Genomic DNA, 13,666 nt, shown 5'->3' on the forward strand with positions numbered 1-13,666 from the left:
CTGTATTTTTCTGTTCCTTCTTCTGGCAGCCTATGTCTTTGTAGTCATTGCCTGGTAATAAAACAAACTACAGAACATTGGAAAAAGTAATTACTATTGTCTGACAAGTTTTGATAAGGAAAAACTCACCCTTTTCTAGAAAAACACTTACAATTTCTGGCCTTGTGAATTTATAAGTGAAATATGCAGAAGAGAATAACATATAAAGAGAATGGGGTTCACATATTAAATTCATTTACAAAGCTGCCTTGTGATTGCAGAAATGTTTAATTTCCCTCTACTTCAGTGTTTATCTGTATGATAATCTAATCTACTTATTATCTAACTAATTAAAATATATTAATAATGAATGTTTAATCCACTATTCTTGCCATATGCTTGGTGTTTGGTGATTGTTTGGTGTTCTACCTGAATAACTTAATTAAAACATGTATCTCTAGACAAAGTTCAACAGACAAAAATGAAACACTCCCCAGGCAGGTAGATCAGGGGGAGCAGGGAGACGGAATCAGCTGAGCAACAATAATACAGACTAGCTAAGCATCTTCTGCCTTAACTTAAAGCCTTCTTTTGTGGATATGTTCAGAAGTGCTAATACAGTTCATACAGGTAAAGAGGAAAAGGGTAAGATAAATTAAGCCGGGTTCTATCACTAAATGGCAAAAAAGCATTACATGGAACACCAAAACTCCCTGGAGTCAGTAAATGAAGGTCAGAATTGGGGCTTTTGCAAATGTAGCTCAAAAGGAGACACAGAAATATCAGGAATATGCAGCTGATAGATGGGATAAATCCCCTTAAGTAAGTGTGCGCCTTTTAAGATGTCTAGCAAAGCAGTTTCTTTCTCAAAATCTTACATTCTAAATATATGACCTGTTTCACCCAGTCTCTCAGTGAAAAAAAATAAAATTCCTTTATTCCTTATATTCTTGTCCTTGTAAGAGTCTACTTCATCTGTTCTTACCAACTTGTGCTGCACATTCACAACATTTTTGTCCTTCTGTAGGGCTCCCTTTTTCTTCACTTCAGATTCTTCTTTGTTACATGGGCAAAATCACAGTTTCAAGCTTGACAGGAATGTTACTACTACAATATACCAAGGGTTGAGGCTTTTAGATATTATATTGATACAGACTGTAAATCTAATAAGTAGTTCTATCATCTGTATTTATAAACACAGTAATGGAAATGACAATACGATTATCTTTGAATTCTGCTATCAAAAACCCATGGTGTTTATTTGTTATTTGTTTACTTTATTCCAATAGGAAAAAAATGGCATCTGTAGTGAAAACTACAAAACAAACTAAAATGCAACCTTTCCTGTAGCACTCTCATTTTTCTCCTGTCTGCTCATATGCTGTATTTTTAAGTTTCACTCATCCTATTTGCATCTTTTCAAATTCATGTTTATCCTGCCGGGTTCTCCAGTGCCATTGAATTTTTAAATAAAGTATGGAAAATGAGATGTTTTTTAATTGGGGGGCTGGGGGTTCTGCCTGCTAGCTGACATAATTGCTCTGCAAGTATTCTCAAGAATATGGAAACATGACTGAAGAACTCAAAAAAGTACTCTTAAAAAAATGCTACAAATCTAAAGCTGCAGCCATCTGGAGCAAGAGCAATGCCTGCCATTAAGTTACATACCTCAGACTCTGAAAGGTTTTCAAGCTGAGTGAATTCGCATCTGTCAGAGAAACACAGGATTTCACACAATGGAATGCAACATGGCAATTAGATTATAATTAGTGAGCCATATCTAGTGTGCTCACAGTAATCTAGGATAATTTTTTTTTCCCAGTATAGACAGAGAAGAAGGCCTGGTTTAGAACACAGACTGATCTAAGGTCTGCTGGTAGCTTTTCCTTGGCTGCTCTTGCTCCCAGAAAACTATTAATGTTATTGAAGCCCAAGTGCAATCATTTCACGTTCTTGGCTATACATCTTTACCAAATAAAGTTACCTGATTTTCAGATTTCCTGCCTAGATTCCCACTCAATGGGGCGGTTATATAAAAAGCAAGATGCATGCTTTGGATGCACCTTTATGAATGCTGATACTCACTGGAAATCCAAGTCAGCCACATATTCCATCCCTGCTTTGTTTGGTTGAGAGTGAAAGCAGAGAGTACAGGCAGCATAACCAAAGATTCAGTTTAGGAGTCTGAACCAGTGTCTCACACAAGCAAGGCAAAGATACTCAAGTGTGTGTATGTTCAGCACACAGACAGGTTTGTCAGAGGAGAGGGAGTGGGCTGAAGGGGGCTCCAGTCTTCCCCCAGCAGTGTCAGCTGCTGAGCTGATCATGCAGTAATGAGACAGAGGACTACAAGGCCAGTGCTGGCATGGGGGCCGTACACCTTGTACATCGGCTCCATTCCAAACAACTTCCATGGAGAATTACATTATTTTTTAGTGTATTTTATCATCTATGACACTGCCTCTCTTTTCTCTTCCTGAGAATTGTGATTTGCTGCATGAAATCTTTAGATTTAACATATTTATGACAATGAATATGCTCAAAAATTCAGACTAAAAAGCAGCTAAAAAGGCATATTTTACGTATTTCTTTTCACAGTAAGGAGAACTGATGTTTATTTATGCCAATCTAAAAGGAAGTAACAGGTAAAATATTCAACTCTGTTTTCTTGAGGAGCTTTTTGAAATTGTAACAATTGTGTTTCTAGATATTTAATTAAGGAGTAATTGTAACTGTTTCAAAGAACCTGATCAAATTTACTCACCTCCAACAGACCTAGTATCTTCATGAAACCTCAGCTTCAAAGATGTGAATGCCATTGCAAATGAGCATGGCACAGGCTTACTCATCTTGACAAGTTCAGAGTAATGATGAATGATTTCTCAGAGAAAAATCTGTCACTATAGTTTGTGTAGTACTAACGTGAAGTGACAATAAATAAGCCTCTGAGTAACTGTTCAGAAACACAGTGGTATTGTTTGCATGTATTATATAAAATGCTTTAAAATAACTATCATCAAAGAACAGCAAGCTCATCAGCTGTCATGAAAGAATGACAATGTATTATGCACAAAGGTGCAGTCTTACAATTGTAAAACTGACTTTTCAGGAGCAGAACAGGCAGAAAATTAAAAGTAAACATATCTTCTGACTTCCCTTTCTGTTCCCAGGCAGACCTTATGAGATAATTGCATTATAATAGTACCAGGATGCTATATAACACCTCTAACAGTTTATCAAGAAACCAATTAATTACCACTAGATTTAAGTGGTTTTCTAAGCATAATGGGCAAATTTCTGTGAGCTACTACTTTACTTATTTGACTGAGAAGACTGGGATACTCTTGTAGAAGGTAAACGTAAGGGAATAGAGTTGGACAAAAATAATACTATCTGCCTACATTTTTATATGTTAACATAAGACTGCCAGAATTGTCCACTGGCATGAGGAATGATAAGTAACCCCAAGGTGAGTGGGAGTATCAGTCTTTGTCCTCTGAGCTTCTCTGCTAGCCTCCTAGCTGGGGAATAAAATACATTATCTGAGACTTCCTTAACTTGCATTTCTGATAGCTTTCTTCCCTCTGCAGCTGGGATAGGCTAAGAAGATACATACTAGCTCTTCTCAGCTGACAGACAGGACCTTGACAGGCAGCAGTAACACCCAAGATCTACTACAGGCTTGTACAGGTTTGCTTTTAGCTCACATATCCTGCTGCAGTCAGACAGCCCACACTTCACCCATGGCAAGCATGAATTAGCTGATGACAGTTGTGTCCTTTGGCTAGGGTTACTTTAAACCCCATACTTTTTCATTCAAGAAAGACCTTATGCAATACTGAAAGTGGTTTATGCTTTTTTGTGCACACACGACAAACTGAGGAGTTCAAAATCACTATTGTTTATGAAAAATGTGTTTGAGTGCATTGCAGTTATGCAACTGTCATCAGGAAGGAGAGCAGGATTTGAAAAATCATCTTTGCAAGTGACTCCATTAAGAACATGTAATGCTTTTAATCCATTAGCCCCTTACTTCTGACATGAATTCTAGACTACTTGAAGCTGGTGGCAGAAACTCCAGGCACCTTAGAGAGGCCACAATTCCACTCTTAACATAAGTAAGCTTTTCCAGTTCTCATAACAATACAAGCATTTACTATTTACATCCAATATTTTTCTGCATTTCCCTCCTTATGATTATTATGTTAAAATAAATTATTACATGTGGATTTTACATGTATCTCTATTTTAAGGGTATAATCTTTCAGCCAAGTGCTTTGCTCATGGCAAAGAACCTAGTACCAGTCTGATTTACATGCATATGAGTGAAAGTGTTAACTGAATAAAAGCTCAGAATTATCTCAGAGGTGAAAAAGATAATGAAAACCTGAAAATGTATTGAAAAAATACACTGACTTAATGATAAAAATAATTAATCATAAATGGTGTTTTTTCAAAAGTCATAAGTTGATTTACAAGATGGGTATGATGATGAGACACCACAAATAAAAAATAATTATCAGATCAAATTTAAAATGACTGAAAAGCTTATTTTAGAATGCAATGTCCAACTTGCTATAATAAAGCCTAGCTGGTGTACAGCTAGACCAAGCTAAATTTCCAATTCTGCTTTGAGCAAGTGTCCCCAGGTGCATCAGAGAGATTGTGCTAAAGCTATTCAGTTATATCCACTTACTGCTATTTTTACACATTGTCATTTAAATAAGCCACAATGTGGTCTGGTCTTGAAAAATTGCTTAAAAATTGTCTGAGCCCAGTTGCATACACTCCTTCAGAATACTCCTCAGGCCATCTGTTACTCATGTCCCAAAAGCTATGGGTACCAGTGCCATGTTGTTTCACTAAATTATATAATGGCAGTTGCTGGGGCACAGCTGTCTCAGGACTCTGGAAGATGAATTTGAAAATACTCCTTCTGCACTGGTTTATTGAATATCACTGTATGCTCTTATGATCCATGTTAATGGCCACTGTAACTCAGTGTTAGGAAAAAAGTGGACTATTAGTCTGTTGTTAGGAAAAAAGTCACTAACAGGCATATATGGGTTTTCATATCTAGTTCATACAAATTTAAAGACCAAAGTTTGTCCTCAGTGTAAGCAAGGGGATAATTTGGCCAAAGGCTATAAAACTCATGTACTAACAATAAAAATGTGACTATCAATATTAAGTCTTTGTTATGTTTCTCGAACATAGAGAATGTTGTTACCAACTAAACAGAAAACAATCATCAGAGAGACCATAAACTGCATGGTAAAAAAAATAAAATGCAGAAATGGAACCTACCTCTAAAAACCTGTTTGAAAATACTATAAAAAATACTTTTAATGTATAATATATATATTTATGTACTGTAATAACTGTAATAAAAATATGCTTAATTGAGCATCAATACTAAAGTCAGGTACATAGAGTATCTGCATTCATTTCTGTCCTGTCTCAGCAAAGCCTTACTCCTTGCTGTCAGCAATAAGTCTGCTTATTTTGCAGCACTCACTAGTAAATCCTTGCCTTGTCAGCTCCACACAAGGTGGCCTGTGCCACAAATCAAGGATGCAAGTTGGGAGTCTTGAGTCAAGAGCAGCAAGCCTTCCAAAGCACAGAGTTTGCAGGTTGCAACAACCAGTGAAGTGCATTAAAGACAGGTTATATTGCTGTGTTATCTTGAATGATTGTTGACATACATAAGTCTGAGGCAGAAGCAAAGTGTATTTGTATATTTTGAGTTTCATAAAAGCAAAGTTACAAAGACTTACAGAGGCAGGTGTTTGAAAGGAAAGCTCAGACTTACATTAATGTTGCAGCAGCAGATCCAGAGACCTCCCTCTTCCCTTCTGGTCCTAAACCATAGACAGACATTCAATGGAGCATTTTATAGAGAATGAATGTCAGGACCATAAAGTTCTTAGAGTCAACTGATCATTTTTTGTCCCTTCTCCGTCCAAACATCATTAGGAGGAAATGTGACCTCTGTTTTTAAAAAATGGTTGTTCTGGTCTTTGGCTAAACCCTCAGCCTATTTTGAAGATGAGCTGAATTTCTCTCCTGTGCTGGCAGTAGCCTAGACCTAAGAGAAGACTTTCATGTAGCATGCTACCAGATGTTTATTGGACTCTGACATGATGGCAAGAAGACAATCTGAGGTTATGATGGTCTTGGAGATAATAATCCAAGGCCTTTTTCTTTGAGAGGTAGAGTGACACACATGTTAAAGCCTGACTGTTGTTATAAAGATGATGCTTCCCTGGGGGAGTGCATAGATTGCATAGTGAAAAAAACCCTGAGTTTTATTTTATTAGACTAAAATATAAGAAAATAATATTATTTGGAATGGAAGTTATATTGTATTTATTTGGAGGATTTTAATTAAAAAAAGTATTCACTTCTTGGATTCTAATTCTTGTGTGCTCAATAAAGGTATCATACATTAATCTAGAAAGCCTGCAGGCAACTTGCACATTTTAATAACCAAGAAGCAGGTTCCTATGGAGTGTTGTGGAATTACACATCTCTGTATGTGATTATCCATGCATTTATTACATGTACTAGTCCTCCAGAATGTTTCAGGATAAAACTTGTTGCAGCAGAATTTAAGCTTCAAAAGATCTACAGACTGGACTCATAAAAGAACCCCATTCAAATAGATATAAAAATAGAACATATGACTAATTAGAAAAGATCACATTTTGAATATTTTCTTGGCTATCCAACTAATCCAATTTTCATTATCCTTTTCCCTGTAGTTTAAGAAGATTGTATTATTAACAATCCCCAGTGATTCCATTAAAATAGATTGATCATGTCATTCAGACCAAACAAAAAAGGTCTGAGAAAATAACAAGAAACCCATGCAACTTACCATTTTTTAACCAACTAATTTTCACAATAGTTTCAGTGCTCCCTTTAATTTTTTTTGACATAACCATGAAAGAGGTAAGTATTTACTCAACATACCTCCAGAAAACAGCCCCATAACCCATGCTTAAAGTTACTTAGACATCCCAGTGAAATAAATGGTATCTGTAAGAAAAGAGTGGCTGTTAGGAAGCTTTGCTTTAACCACAGCTCTGTTTTTGCTCTGCCAGTGTCACCAGCTAATACCCCTTGATGATAAAAGAAACACTGCAACTGTATCTATTCAAGATGTCAACATTAACAGACACCAGACACCCTAATCGGTGGCTTGTTTGTTTTCTAATGAAGCTTTCCACAAGAGGTTGAAATGTGATGTCCTTTGGACTACCAGTTCCAATGTGAACAGATGATTCCTGCTGACTTTTTTTTAACTGGCATTGAGTTTGCTTTTCAAGCAACAGTATAGAATTACAGCAAGCTCTTTGGCATTGCTTTATTGGCGTTCTGCTACATGTTTCCCATTTCCTCAAACTAAAACACTGGAAGAAAACCTTTATTTCTGTTTTGTAATGTGTGTGGCTATCTCAAGATCAGGGCTACTTAACATTATGAACAACATTTTTAATTGGCTTTGCATAAGCTTCTCAATATATCTCCAAGGAAATTCCAGACGATGCTTTATTGCATGTTCTATGGGGGGGGAGGGGAAAAAAAAAAAAAAGAGAGAAAAAAAAAAGGAGAACAAAATAGAGGAAAATTCAAGTCCATGGGGAGAGGTTGCCTTTTAATCTAATACAATTTTTATTTTTTTCCTCGTAAAATATTGTACAAGACTATTTCTGTCATTATGTTACTTCCCATGTGCCTAAGTTACAATTCCATCTTATTATAAAGTCCTACTGCCAGAAATCAATTGATAAGAATTACTGTGAACTTGTTTAGTCGAGGGAATTTGTTAGCTTTTATGCTTGGAGGGACATACTAAGAGCTCCTGAAACACATAATAAATGACATTTTTATTACCCTTATCGGAAGATTGTTGCTGGGGATTCTCAGTGGCTAAACAGGTCTTACTATGTCCACTGTTTTAGAAAAGAAAAATCTACTAGGAAGTAGTTGCTGCACTGTAAATTTTAGTCAAAACAGATAATGTTTAGGAAGAGAAAAAAAACAATTCAGAAATTATCCTACATATATAAAGTGTATTGTGGGTACCACCAGAATAAAACACAGCTGAAATGTGAGTAAAGCAGTATAACTAAAACAACAACAACAACAACAAACAACAAAATAAAACCAGCATCAATACAAAACGCTACATGCACTAAGCAAGTTGAAGGGCTACCTCACAGTTTGTGTCAGCACCATGAAATGTTGCTGGAGCAGCAATTTTCCTTTTACAGATATTTTCCTTTGACCTGATTGGTCTGGTTTTTACAAAGACACCGCTGTCAAATTCACAGCAAAAATGGAAAAAATGTTGATCTTACCATATTATTCACTAGTACAGGGTCTTCCTTTCTTATCTTTCTCCATGTCAGCACTATTATATATCGAATTAGTCCTTTGGTATGATTTGTAGAACAAGAAAAAATACTGCAGGGGGTAAAATTGATATAATAATGTAACTTAGCATGAATACTCTTTCTTTCAAGACAGGATTTCCCCACCTGAGAGGCACAACATCAAGCAAGATATGAAGTACACTGAATTGCAGGTCATATGGTTTAGTTCCTCATACAGGGGAAAACTGACCCTGAGGATCTGTAGATTTTAGCAAGATACTTACCTGCCTGCAACAGTCTGATCTGTAGCCCACGTAGGAACCTTTGCATGCAAAAGGTGTTGTGCGGATGGATGATCACTGTGTTGTGCTGATGTTCTCTGATGGCTCTTAACTTTTCCTGAATGAGTGCATCATGGAGCTGCTACTACTGATGCAAGTAATCATCCATCATATACGTGTGCCCAAAATCGGTGACAAAATATGGCTTTAAAAATTGGTTATATTCACAACTAATAAACTACACAGTGCTGGGGCATATGGTGGTCCATAATGTGTAATTGTTAACATGCTCTATCACACAATTTGGCATCTGCCGGCGGCAAGGGAAGCAAGCAGTCCAGAATCAATGTGATTGATAAAGCAAGCTTCGATTTATTGAATACACAGTGTTACTTTTATGCCCTTTTCCAAACCTACTTGTAGTGAATTCATTGGATAGTAACTACTTGTAGTGATTTCATTGGATGGTAACTACTTGCAGTGATTTTACTGGATAGTAACATACATGCCGAGTTCCAGGGTTCTTCCTTGTTTTCTATTATTCTACTTCTCTACCTTGTCCTTGTGTTAGTTTAAGCTAACAGAGAGATTGTTTATACTTGTGTTAGGCTAAAAAAAGAGATTACTTGTACAGCTGCTATTTGTGTTACACTCTCAAGGCCTCTCAAGGAGATAGCAAGGGCCCATGGCCCTGCTGCTCAAGCCATTCTGCAACAGGCATCTTCAGTATAATACTCATTCCAGCTATGCTCAGGTGAGATAATAACTGCTCCCTCCTGGCAGAGTAGGCAAAAGCACCTTGCTGTGGAGGAAAGGCAAGTTATCCATAAAGATGCAGGTCACACTGCACGACTTCCCCTTAGTTCCTCTGTTTGTTAAACATGGAGCCCATAGGATTTAAAGGAGATGAAGACACTGATGTCATGTGTCAGTCTTCTGATGCTCAATAGTGACATTTTGGTACCTGCCTCTTGAAATATTCCTGGAGGATGGCACTCTGTTCAGTCACTGTAAATGATTTACAGGCTTAAACCATGAACAGTTCATGCTTGGCAACAGTAAACCTTGGCCTAACAAGGTTGAGACATTTCATTAGGAGACACTGTGATTTAGATATGCGAGAAGACTAAAGCTGAATTGCAGAAGCTTATCTCTAACAATTCAGTTATAATTTCTTCTGCTGTGACCCTCCTGTGAAAGGCTTCCAGCTAGGTATTGTACTGTCACTAAAAGCTAAAAGCATGATAATCACCTGATAGAAACACTTTTCTCTAGCTGAATTAATTCTAGCGTTAACTAATTAGCATGAAAATCTATACACATACCCTGTTTGATTCACTGATTGTGTTGACCTCTAAATTTGAGTTCCAAATGAACAAACATTCAGTCAAAGTGAGGAAGAAATGGGTATGAGAATGGTATTAAGAATATATTGACAAATGTGAACAAATATTTCCAAAACGTACTTATATCAAGTCTTCATAATCCTCTAAAACAGGTCTTAACAGGGATAGTGTATTACAACTAAATATTTTTTATGCTTCTGGGAATCATACCTATATGTCTGGTCCATTTCAGATTTAAAATATTTTGTCTTTGTGGTATGTATACCAAAGGCAACTTAACTCTGCCTGCAAGAACAAATAAAAACTGTGAACACTAATAAAAAGTGTATTTCATTGAATATATTTACATATTTAATCTTATGTATTTATTTAACAAAATGTAAGTAAGATAAATATATGGTATATCTAACTATATCACACTTATGGAAACTGAAGACTCCTGGCAAGGTAATCTGCTTTATTTTGCCAGCTGTGAATGAGAAAGTCTTCTCTAAATTTTTAGAATTGAACAGATTTACTGACTACCTATTTTTTCCCTTTCATGTAATCTCTCATCATAGTTAAAAGAAATATTTGCATCACACAAGAAATTCAGGATCTTTCAAACATATATTAAACATGATAGTAATTAATAAAAACCCATGAGAGAAATAATATTATGTACATAAACATTCTTAAGTCCCAGCAAAATATATCTTTTTAATCTGACAATCCTTATTTTTCTTTAGGACAACACTTCAATCTGCTGGCATGAAGGAAGAGGAACATATTCAGCTCTACTTATAGAAAATCAATAGGAGTTTGCTGAGATATTAGAAATGCTTCTCATGCAGTAATGAATCTGCTGTATCAAAAAGCTTCATACCATAGCAATAATCTGCTCTATTATAAAAAAAAAAAATATGGTGGCTATGTATGTAGAAGGTTGCAGATTAAGACAGACATTCCTAGGAAGGCTTAGAATTGCACTATGGAAACAAATACACGTATTTTTTGTAATGAATAATAAAAGCATTAAAATCCCATTTTCTTTCTCACAGTTCACGAAAACTAGTTTAGGGTGAAACATCTCAGAACCTCAGCCTGGTAAACTGAAGAAATAGGACCGCCACTTTCAGAAGCTAGAGTGATGGCCTGCAGACAGCTGTGAACACAGAAAATAATACATTTTCAATCAACAAACTCAGATTGTGTCTGAGTTTTGAACCTGATCATATCCTAGAATGTGCATAAGCAAGTGAAGCCGAGAACAAACGAAGGCAGAATTTGGCTTTCCACAATCTGAATATTGTAACTTAATGGCTTCACCGTAATTTTCAAAGAACATTACAATGTTATTAATACTAATGCTTTGTTGAGCAGCACTGAATCTCATACTTAGGGACTTATGCTATTGTAAACCCAAGACAGACAGATAACTAGCTTTGTGTACTAAGCTCTAGTCCTTTCCTCTGAAGCCTTGGTGGTGGCCCAGACAATGGATTGATTGTCTATTTATAATTCAGGTACTTACAATTTCAAAAGTACACTTCCCAAATTGAAGCCCTTGATGCAGCTTCAACCAGAGTCTACTGTTCTGTAAAACCATTATTTTAAAGCTGGATTTAATCCAAAATTATGACATGCTACTTCTGTTGCAGTGAGCCTTTAAATTATGCACTGTAATAAGAAAAACACTTACTGTATAGCCAGGTAATTAACTATATGAATAACCAAGCAATTTTCCTGCTATAGTTTAATTTGTGAAAACAGTTTATCACCTTTAAGTGGGTAACCCCCATATAAATACTATTTATGTACTCTGAATTTTTATTTTCCTTTTCATAATTTGCATCTTTTTTTGTTGTCTCATCTAAAAGCACTTTTTTTAATTTTTTTTTTTTCCCACCAAAAAGTGGCTTCAGGAATGATGTAGGAATGATACACTTCAAGGCCTTTTTACTTTTGATTGTAGTCACCTGCGAATTATATATTCTTCAATACTTGAATGAAGTCCTGCCATTAGAAAGCCCATAATAAATATGAGTCATTATCAAAGTACAAATGGAAAATAAACCTATGCTTTAAAAATTCCTACACCTCTATGAGGAATTTGACCTTGATTTAGATTAAGTCCCTGAAGACTATAAGGCTGTGCCAAACAGTTCTCATTACCTATGCTCTCTCTACATTTTATCTGTTGCAGACTTCAGGGCAGACAATTATACGCTTACAATATGCTCATTACACAACAAGATAGATAAAAGTCCAATAAAAGTTTACACAGACTTATCCATATTCAAATAAAAGTTTGAAGAGTCAGAGTCCTTATAAAAAGCATCATAAGTTCATTTAGAAAATTGCTGACAATATTTTGGTTGGAATAGTATCACTATAGACAACACCTAGGCAAAGAGGGCTCTCTCCTAAGCATCTCTGATTTGGAATGAAGCTGAAAGAAATGACAGGGACTAAGAATTTTCTTACCTGAAAACGTAAACTTAACACAAGTAGGGCAGTTTGCTATATTTTGCCACAATCCCTGATTTTTTTATTACTTTCTAGAAGAAAACAGGGAATTCACTGCCCATTACTGTTTGCAGCTAAGGCTTCCATGGTTGGAGTAAACAAGAGGAGTCGGGAATTGCAGGCACTTGCTTGTCATCTCTGGAGGAGCCCAGCACCAAGCAGTGACCACAGCCAGCACAGAGCCTCAATTTGAGCAAGTAAGTTGCATGGAAAACTGCTTCAAAAGGGGGTCAAGAACAGCAAAGCCTGTGGAAAACTGGCACAAAAGCAAGTTGGTCATCAGTCACTAAGGGCTTCACCAGCAGCGCTTCCTAAAGGCTGATGTGAGCTCTCCTACATCAAGGTTTCAGCAGCTCCAGCAGGCAATGACTCGAATGAGCAAAGAAACCTGGATTAATAAGGCAAGATCTAAACTGTGGACTGACAGGTTTATTTATTGCCTGAGACACACCATATGTTTCTCCTGGGTAGAAGGAACTTCAAAGCAGGTCATCATTCACCAGAAGCTCACCCTTTTCTAAGGCACATTCCCAACCTGTGAGGAGACAGAGTGGTTTGAAAAGGCTTTAACGCACTATTGCTCTTTTAGGCAGAAAGTATTTTATTCTGTCTCTACATCAAAAGAGATTGCATCTTAGGAGGATATTCGTGAGCTATATAATAAACTCTCCTTGTATTTATATTTTTTTATTTTATTCTCTGCTATGTTTTCTAATATTTTACTATCCTATATTGGATAAGTATAACAGAAAGGTAAAAATGGAAGGAAATCCTGCCATTTCAAAATCCAATAAGGTGCTGAGAAAAGTTAGCACAGCTGAGCTTGTGACTTGTAAGCTGCTCTTTAATTTAACACAAGGTGACGGTTGTTCATCTGGAATATCTCACAGAAAGAAATGCTGAAACTCTGGGCAGCATCTAATTAATGAGAATTTACATGAGTTCCATGTGCAGATCAAACAGAATTCAAACAGTTCCATGGAAAGGGCAAGAAATTAAAACTATTATCTTTTTTGTATAAATGAGTGATGCACATTTTTATTTCTGAAGAAAAAAATACCCAAGCATTTTGTTATCACTCTCCCTTCTCTCTTTTATCAAAATTCTGCATCACAACCTGTCCCAAAAACACTTTCTTACCTCAAATCAGGTTTTTTTTGCTTGCTTTTTC

Source organism: Apus apus, chromosome 4 (genome assembly GCF_020740795.1).
Source record: "Apus apus isolate bApuApu2 chromosome 4, bApuApu2.pri.cur, whole genome shotgun sequence".
NCBI classification, from domain to species: domain Eukaryota; kingdom Metazoa; phylum Chordata; class Aves; order Apodiformes; family Apodidae; genus Apus; species Apus apus.